The sequence below is a fragment of the Watersipora subatra genome, chromosome 10 (genome assembly GCF_963576615.1).
Source record: "Watersipora subatra chromosome 10, tzWatSuba1.1, whole genome shotgun sequence".
NCBI classification, from domain to species: Eukaryota; Metazoa; Bryozoa; class Gymnolaemata; order Cheilostomatida; family Watersiporidae; genus Watersipora; species Watersipora subatra.
Genome location: NC_088717.1, coordinates 22350605 through 22360617, shown reverse-complemented (window position 1 = coordinate 22360617; position 10013 = coordinate 22350605).

Sequence of the window (10013 nt, the reverse complement as noted above, 5' to 3'; positions counted from 1 at the left end):
GAAATAACGCGCCATTATTAGACATCGTTCCACTTATTTGCTGTCTACTGGTCATTTATTGCTAAAGATTCCTGAACAGTATGAAGCTCCAAAGTCGTATAGATGTGTCCAGTTGATATAGATCAACAAAAAAGTCATGCTGCCAGTATATTTGCTACTCTTTCTAGTTAATTAGTTCCACGAACTATATTCACAGTTCAATCACAAGTTTCAGAAAAGGAATAGTTATTCTGAAACTTTATTCTCTTTCTTCAGAACTATACTCACAGTTCAATGAGTAGTTTCAGTTAGAGAATATTAGTTCTGAGACTTAATATCAATAGCTAATTTCAGAAGATGTTTCAGTTTGTTGCATGCATTGTTGTGTCCTTAGGAATATTATTTTATAATTTTTGTTGAGAATTGAGAACCTATTCTCATCTGTTATCTAGACATCTCTATGGAAAAGCTTGTGGCAGAATAATGTGGCAAGAATGTGGCAGAAGATGTGGCTGAAGAATGTGGAAGGAAATCTATGTTCAAAGTTAATCAAATAGTTTGAAGTAATTGACCACATAAACTGTAAATCTAATCAGAGAGCCTGAAGTGGGACAAATTACCCATATAAACTGTATATCTAATCAGAGAGTCAAGAGTGAGACAAATTGACTTCATGAACTGTACATCTAATCAGATACCTGACCGTAATCTGGCAGCCAAAGGCACATAAAACCTTTATATACATGTATATGCGCTCTCTACTTAAGAAGCATCTGATTTCTCAGGTTTCCTTGCTGCTGCTGATTAATAAGTCTTTTGTTTTATTATCATCTATGCTTTCTTTTATAGCACCGTCAACATTTCTTTTTCTTCTTTACTGTTTATTCACTTTTATGTATCATTGTTTTATGGTGAAATCTACAGCATTTAATTTTGAAGTAACTATTAAAACCTCATCAGCTTACCGGGCTCTTTGCTGCATTATTTACCCTTTTCTCGCCTTTTTTCATTTTGCATGCTTACATTGTCCACATTGTATATTCGAAGGCGATATGTCTTTGAAGCAGGAGTCACAAAAGTGCCTATATCACGCCCATTCAATTCTGGGATTTAAGTGATTTACCTAGTAGTTCAATGCAGGCTGTTTCTTTAGCTATTTCAGACCTAAAAACACCTTACATGTATAACTGATGAATTGAGACAAATAACAATTTCGTTAGATACAAACTACACTAGCATCACAGAAGTTTGCAGGATATTATTTCAGCTAAACCTGCAAGTACAATACATCAGCAGCCAAGCTGAAAAATTATCGCTATGCATTTATTAAGTACAAACACAGGAACTGTCCAACCTTTACGAATTGAAATATGTGAACAACTAGAACATCAACCCAGTCTGGTTGTTTGAACTGATGATGTAATGGTAACTTTTGAATGGAAAACAGCAGGAGGTACAAGTAAATTGTGGATTATTAGCAATTCTCAACGTCATGCAAGAGTGTAACAACATATCAAAACAGTTGTAAATAAATATTATTTGAAATAAACAAGTACAACCAAGAACAAATGTAACAAATATCTCTAACATAGCAACAGCATCACAGCAAATATTAGCATAAACCCTTTACCATTCATAAACTACACAAGTGTCTATGACACCTTTAATTCACATATCTATAATTGTAACCATAGACTGGAATAATATCATTGCTAAAAGTATGATATATATGGCAAGAAAATACAAATAAGCTAACTTAAAAATGAATTACTTAAAACAGAATTGAAATGAAAGCATGAAACAGCAAAAGGTATGTAGCCAGTAGTGCCATAGTCTGAGAGTACATAGGGTACATGTATTTAAATATTAGTTTAATTTTACTGTTATTAGTTTTTAAGTTAGGTATTTAAAATACAAATGCTAAAGTAAGGTGCAACGACCTTCAATTTTGCAGTTCTTAAAGCAAACATTTTATCTCAAGCTTTATGGTAAATTGTTGAAACACATAAATACAAGCATCCAGTGGCAGCTTGCATTGAACAAAGATCAACTAGACAAGCAGACCAAGTTGAGGAGGCAGCTGAGTGTATAGGAATAATTGTACAGGGGAGCCAAGCTGAGGGAGAAGAACAGCGTAGTTAGGAGAGGATCAGCAGGTTCAATAAGAAATATTGAGTCAGTAACTTCACATCAAGAAGTGGCAAGAAGATATAAAGACCTGAAAGAAGAGAGTCCTCATACAAACTTTCTTAACGCAGTGAGGCCTGTCACTACACGACCAGCAGGCAGATATTATACTTGTAATACTTGACTCTGAACTAGAGAGTACACACAGGGCTAAGTACACCAAAATAATGATATTTCATTGAATCATTAAGGATCATCAAAATGTGTCACCTTTGATCTATCGCAGGTAAATAGAGCTAGTGTTGTTATGAGGTCAACAGCTCCCAAATGTTCCAAACATCTAATAATGTCAACAGGTCTTACGATTGAAACAGTAACATAATGCTTCAGTGTGAGTATATAACTCTTAGAAACTACCATCATTATTACAGTGAGCTGATGGTATGTTTATAAATAAAACTGCGATGTTTACTTTAGTGTTATCATTTCACTGGCTTAATTCTCAAACCAGTCAGGTGGGAAACAAAGCTAAATTCACGAAATGGATTACAAGTTTTGGTCTTTTGCAATTCTATTTTAATATTAGATAGAATTTCAGAATCCCGTAAACAACATCCTGACAAAGATGACAATGAATAAGCAAAATATTTTTATCCAATCAGTATTCATTGTGGCTAAAATTATTTTTTTATAATTCCAGTTGAATGGTTTGTTCAAAAACTAATTTAGAAGTTAGAGCACAAAGCAGCCAAATAGTATATCATTGAAGCATAACAATGTGTCTGAGGATGCACAAGCGCATAGAAATACATAGGTTTATAATAGTTTTTATATAATAGTTTACAAATATTGCATTTGCTTTCTTTAGAGTCTAGATTAACAACCAGATAGTTTTACGACATTAAGGTATACATAAACACAAACTTATAATAGTAAAATTTGTTTATTTTAGGAGCGAATTCACGTATGATTTGTCTGTTTCTGTTAAAAAAGGAAGCCTTGACTCGAGATCTTTGACTTTTGCTTCAGCTAACGTTATCACCCTTTTTGTCTTCCGGAGCATTGGCTAATCTGATTTTAGATGAGGATCCTCTTGACAGGGTTTTACTTATAACATAATCCAATCTTAGACTAGGCTTATTCGTGCGCTTACGATGAGAAACATTTTGAAGTCTACCTGCACGGTAAACAAGCTTCTTCACCTTGGTGTAGTGTACCAGATTATAATGCCCTGTTTTTGTCATTTCACTATACTTTTGATGTGTTTTTTCCAAAAGATGACTTCCATAGTTTTTTCGTTTGGTTTTATATTGAGTAGGTGGCAAATAGCATGACATTTTTTTTGTTGGCACCAACATCATTGCAAGGTTTGCTACAACATACCATATTTAATGCTATATATAGAAAAGGAGAACTTGTAATAATACGAGCACCATTTTGCGGTATTCAAAAAAAGATTCAATATTGATGACGAAAAATGCTGTAAAAGTTTAGGTTCAGTTTTTTTAAATACGGTCTAATGTACAAAACCTACTCACTTAGAAATCTGGTTTAAAACTTCACTCTTTTTAATACAATTATTTTTGCCTCCTATTTGCAACCTCCTTGCTTGTTCAAGTCTTGCAACAAAACAGTGTTGATTTGTGAGTTGCGTATGTGCAATGAAGCAGTTTTTACAATACACTATATGCAATTTCAACTGTCTGAAACTAAGACTGCAAAGGAAAAGGGAATTTTCTCAGCAGAAAAAACTTTACTAATCACTGATAAAAATAAAACAAATCTGATTAACATATCTCAACTGGCTTAGTAATTAATTTTTTAAGTTGTATCAGGACTTTATGGACACCCAGCATATAGTCTGTATTGAACAAACCAGTTGAGGGTTTTGAGCTCTGACGACATTGTAGAGTAAACCCATTTAGCTAATTTTGATGACTGAGATCTTAGTGAAAAACAAAAACTAAGCAAATAAAATTTGTCCATATGTTTGTAACCCTGTAAACACCCAAAAGATGCAATTATCTCAATTTTGTTTGTTTGCGCAGTTAGCTGATTTGAGAACTGAGACAGCGATTTAGTAGAAGCTATGTTCCTGTAATAATGAACATCAGTTGGTTAAAGGTTGACTTGCTAGAAAAATCACATTACCATTATTTGATATGAAAAGCTTCATCATATCTTACTCTGTTGTGTTGTAAGTGCAAAATATGTGAAAAGGTGGTTACAAGCTCTTAAAAGCTCAAAAACGAACAGAAAATTGCAGCCACTCGTGACCGCCGTAGTTTGGATTCCCTTTCCAAAACGGCTCAAACGTGATGTAGATGTGAGAGACGGTTTCTGTTTACACTTTCTTGCAACCTTATTCGTCAAAATATTTTCACAAATATACTTCACGCATTTAATAAAACCATGTCTATTGTTCTTATGCGTCGGTTTTATTGTCATCGTAATGCTGTCACTTTTAGCAGTGATATCTTACAACTTACTGCAAAAATTTGTTTAATTTTTTAGCCTTAGCTTGAAGGAGTACATATCATTGTCTGATAATCATGACGAGCCTGTTGGTCACTTGTGATAATCGAAAAGTGCTGCAGAAATTATTTGTGAAGTATTGGGTCACATGATCAGATTATGACTTGCCGATTAGACCAAGCCAAAACTAAACTGTAGAGTAGCGAGCATCTTTATTTGATACGAGGTCTTCGGTAAAACCCGAAGTGTTTGTCATAAAATAGTACTATGATAAGTTTTATATTGAGCTTTGTATTGGTCTTTGAATTCCTGTGAGTACATACGTGAAAAGACGATAACCAAATTTCGTGGCTATGTCAGAGAAATAAATAGATTCCAATCTACGGCGGCTTTCCGTCTTTGAGATTTTAAGAGCTTGTAATCACTTTTTCACACTTTTGGCAACTACAACAATACAGAGTAAGACATGGTAAATCTTTTGATACCAAATAACTGTAATGTGAATTTTGTTGCAAGTAAACCTTTAATAAAAATGACTGACTTGGTACATGCTTCTGTGTTAGAAATACATTCACTGTTATTTATTAAAGTAAAACTTGTCAATGAGTCATTACCAGTATTCTTTGTTACTTAAAAATGGTCGAACGCGGTATTATTATTCATCATAAATCGTGTTTGTTTCTAAAGTTATATTGTAATAAACGTATAACATTATATATAATAAAAAGGTTTTATTTTGCACGCCGCTAGGAATAAATCTTCAATTACACTGCCATTATATTATCATTGTTACTCATTCTGCTCTCAGATATTAAAATAGAAAGGTTTTTGTGGTTTGAAAACTACTTTGCTAACATGGTAATATTATGAGATATTAGAGCCAGCAAGCCTGGCCAATGGAGGTTTAGCAGTTGAACTCCTGACCTTTGTAAGATGTTGCAGGACCGATGAAGGGAATTATGAATTGATCAGCATGCATAACTATGTTAAAAGCTTTTCCTAGTACATATTATACTTACAATGCAAGTTAGTTCGCTTACAAGTCGCTATTGTACAGTTGTAGTTTGTAGAGTTAAGTTTTTTGAAGTTTAATTTGATAGAATTAATATTTGTTGAACTTAATCAGGGGTTAAATTTTTTTGGAAAAGTTGTCTAAATTGTTTTAGTAAGGAAGAAATTTTCATATTTATATAGACGTGACCAGTTGTAGTGTGCAGCTACATGTGTGCCTACCTGTATGTTATTTAGGACAGGATGGGTGATTTTGTTACTGTGTGACCTTTCAAACTCAAAATAAACCCAACCGCAAATGAAACAAAGCTATTCGGGAAGACACCGCTTTCTTCGCAACATGCAAATACATCGTACCGACACTCCATAGAACTGTTGACAATTTTTCGTTCATACATCGATCATAATCTGTAAACATTGAAGACAAAAGCGGAGACAATGTCAATCCACCACGATTCTTAAAGTTCTGTGAATAGGAAACTTGTTGCTTAGTTGTCATCATAGTTAGTAACAACCATGATGCTAGTGATACGATCATTGCACTTCAGATTTAGTGACAAACATACATAGCCAGCTGTAATATAATCATTTTGTCTCATTTTTAACTTAAGACCTACTTGCATATCCATCATATTTAGTCAGGTTTAGTTCAGCATGATATCAGTTTATTTACCTAGCCAGCGTCTAGCTCTTTGGGTGGGTGGGTTATTTGCCCCCCCTCTCATTCCCCCTTTTCTCGTGTGCCCTTCTCCCTTCCCACTTCTTCTTGAGAGAAGTGGAAGGAAAAAAGAGAGAAGGGGGATAGGAGAGGGGGAGGTGAGAGACAAATAGAGCCCTGATGGCTCATGATTTGTGTGCAACACTTCATAACTTTTATAGTTTTAATCCATGGTTGTTATCAGAAATTATCACATAATTGCTTTAGTTTACTGGATTACGTATCCAAAAAGGTTCTTATGTCAAAATAAATGTGATTTTGTCACCTTCTCATTAGCTCCACTGTTCATAACAGTTCAATCAAGCATGAGGTACAATTCAATGATGTAACGTCATGCTATTTAAGTCTGACAGGGCATCCAATGGGAACAGCTATTATTGGCCAATCTACATGTAGGTTTATATATCTATGACTAAAACAGTTGAAGTGCGGTCAATACTAGCAGTACCATATGCAGTTATCTGCCACACGGACAGCAGTTACACACTCAAAATACGTACTGATGTGCTGATTTGGCTGCATGTGCAAAAATAGAGCATGGCAATAAATTGCAGTCAACATGAGGGAATTTTTGTCACAGGTTGAAATGCAACATGAAATTTCATTAAAAATCCACCAAGTCTCACCAAACTGTCCAACACTGCCAGAATCATGGAAATCAAGGCAGCTAGTTTTGGGTGAAGCAACTGCATGAGACGCATGACTGCTACTGCTCTGGTGTCGGTCTTCTATGGCCTTGTGCTTCTTGACTCTCTCTGTCTGAGGGAGTGGTATCTTGTGTGTAAATACAGAAAGGATAGCCCCAGTTTTCAAATGTCTCTTCTCGGCCTTAGTCAGGGTAAACCAATGCTCCTCAAAATGTTTCTGCTAAACATTTGTTTAAAATATATCACACATAATATATCATATAATTGTCAGTACACACATAAAATCAAACCAGTTAGTATATGTATAAGCAATACGATTGCAGGCCTAAAGGGAACCTAAAACCGCGGTCACTTGATTGCCGAATCGACTTAGGTTTAGTTCGGCTCGGAGGTTGTTTGGGTTCGGTTCGGCTAAGCCACATGACAAATGGCATCCGAAGTCAGTTCACTTTCTAGATATATATGCATGGATACAGGACACTGTTTCATTGGTCGTTTTTATGTATTTGAGCTAAATATTTCTATTGTCAACAAAAAAACTTTGAGGAACCTTTATTAATTATAATTACGCAGCAGATTTATCAGAAGATCGTTTAGCTGCTCAAAACAAATCACTCGATACAAAGATTTTGCCAACCTTTCCTATCAACAAAATCAAAATTGTTGTTAACATGAATGTTTTTATGCTGAGTACATAAAAAAGCAAAAACAGTCTTTATCATAGTACTGTAGTTTTACATAAATAAATCAGTCAAGAGTTCTTCATCAGAATGAGTATAACACATTACTTCTGTTCTACACAAAAGAAAACCATAAGCATTCTCTTACATTTATGCAAAACTTAAGTACAACACAGTCATAGGTCTGGGTGAGCCTTGTCGTAAATTGCTTCATGTTGTTTATTTAACAAAATAAAAGTATCGTCCCATTTCTTTTTTAACTTTGCTCACACACATAAGGAAAATGTGATGCCTGCTCGCTAGAAATTTAACCAGCCAATAAGAGCAGGGGTTCCGCAACGAAATTTATAGCAGGACAAAAATGGTTTGTTTCCGCCAGGAATGTCTTTGGTGGGACAGTTTACAACTGACGGGGACGTCGTTTTGTGTCATTTAGTTTGTTTCGGCTCTCGTGTGATCACCCTTTAGGGCTGCTGCTTGATTTTCTTTTTGAAACATATATTGATATGATTCATGTCATGGTCACGGTTGTGGTAAATACTTTTTGTTTTTAATCTACAATTCACCCGAATCAATGATACTTAATTCATTCCTTTGTGTAATTTCCCTCTAGCCTAAAACAAGCTTATTTTTACTTAACTTAAAATTCTCCAAAACTCATCTATGAGTGTTTTAGAATGATTTGTGTTATTCAGAAGTAATTTTAATCATCATGCTGATTCACATGTCACACATTTTACTAAACCTGCAAGTTTAGTAAAACTCATGATGAGGCATGATGGTTTTCAAGCTAATGCAAGTAGAAGTTTTTAAAACCATGTGTGAATATGACTCCTGATGATTTATCTAATAGATTATAAAGTGTTACTAACAAGTTTTATCACAATTTTGACCAATTTTTACCCTCTTGCATATTTCTATTTTTTTGAGATATTACTTTAAATGCATCTGGTAAGCCATTGGAAGCAATTTTATGACGATCTGGCATGATTTTAGCCATCACCCTGTGTCACGCAATCTTTTTTACTTGATTGAAAAATCATCAAAAAATTATCTATGAGGGTTTCAGAATGCTTTTATGTTATTTAGAAGTGTTCTTAACCAGCACGCCTCATCACGCATCACACGCATTGCTAAACCCGATTCTTAGCCGCTATAGAAAACAATATTATATTCGTAAAATTTGGTATTTGTTCAAAGCATAATGAATCTAAAGACGTATTTATTATAATAACTTTTCAATAAATATATAAACATGCCTAATATCACCTTTAAATGCTGACCCATTTATGGATATTTTGTGGATGAAGACTTTTGCTGCCTTTATACATTTTGCTGACTATTATTGTTTTTCTAGACAAACGATGACTACTGAAAATTGATGACCTCAGCAGCGGTTTATAGCTTGAGCGCAGTGATCTTCCTGTGAGGGTACTTTCATAAATTCTTGAAAGTGTCCTTTCTTCCTAAAAACGTAAATTTTACGGAGGGCCGCTTTTTATTGATAAGTCAGACAACTCCTCATGTTGGTCTTATCATACAGATTTTTCATAATTCTTTGCTAAAATCTTCACTATAAACCTTGGTGCAGGTTTTTTAGTTTTTCTGTACATCATATGTTTAGCTATAACAATTAAAATCTAGCAATGAAAAATTTGTATCGCAAAAGATTATATCTTAGAACTTCCCATTCACAAGGCAAAGAGCTAACCCGTTTAACTGCACAGGATATTCTGCCCTGAGCAAGCAAATTGCCCTATCTTGATCTTTGTAAATTGTTCAGCACAAGCGCAAACGCATTTTAGTTGAGCCTGGCATCAGTATTAGCAGTATTTTAGTTGTTGTTTTTTTTTATTTATTATGGTGAGATATCTAAAATTCTTTACAAGAAAAAATCTTCTTTGAAAATTCAAAATCCAAGAAGTTATTTCACTTGGGCCATTTTGATTGCCTAAATTGATACTTTTCTATGGTGGTGTAATGATCCTCTGTTTTAAAGGATTTTTAACTATAAGTGTTGGATTGGTGGTTTAAGTGGTTGGTTTATGATATGCGAATTTAGAGGACTGTATTTTTGGTGTAGATTTAATGTCAAGAATTAGACTGGTTTGTTTTAGTTAAAAACTTTAAAACAGATTATATTTATTAAAAATCCAAACTTTCAATGGCAAAAACATAAAATATATGAAGGCTAATCAAGTCAATGGCTGATGCTAATTGCGCAAGTCTAAAATATAAAAAGTAATACAAGAGCAGAGTGATACCTAGAGCGTGAGTAAAATATGGAATTCAAATTGTTTTTGATCTACGCAGGCTTATATATGTTTGCCTAATCAGTCAGGCAATCGTCACATCCGTAGATCACAGACGATTGGG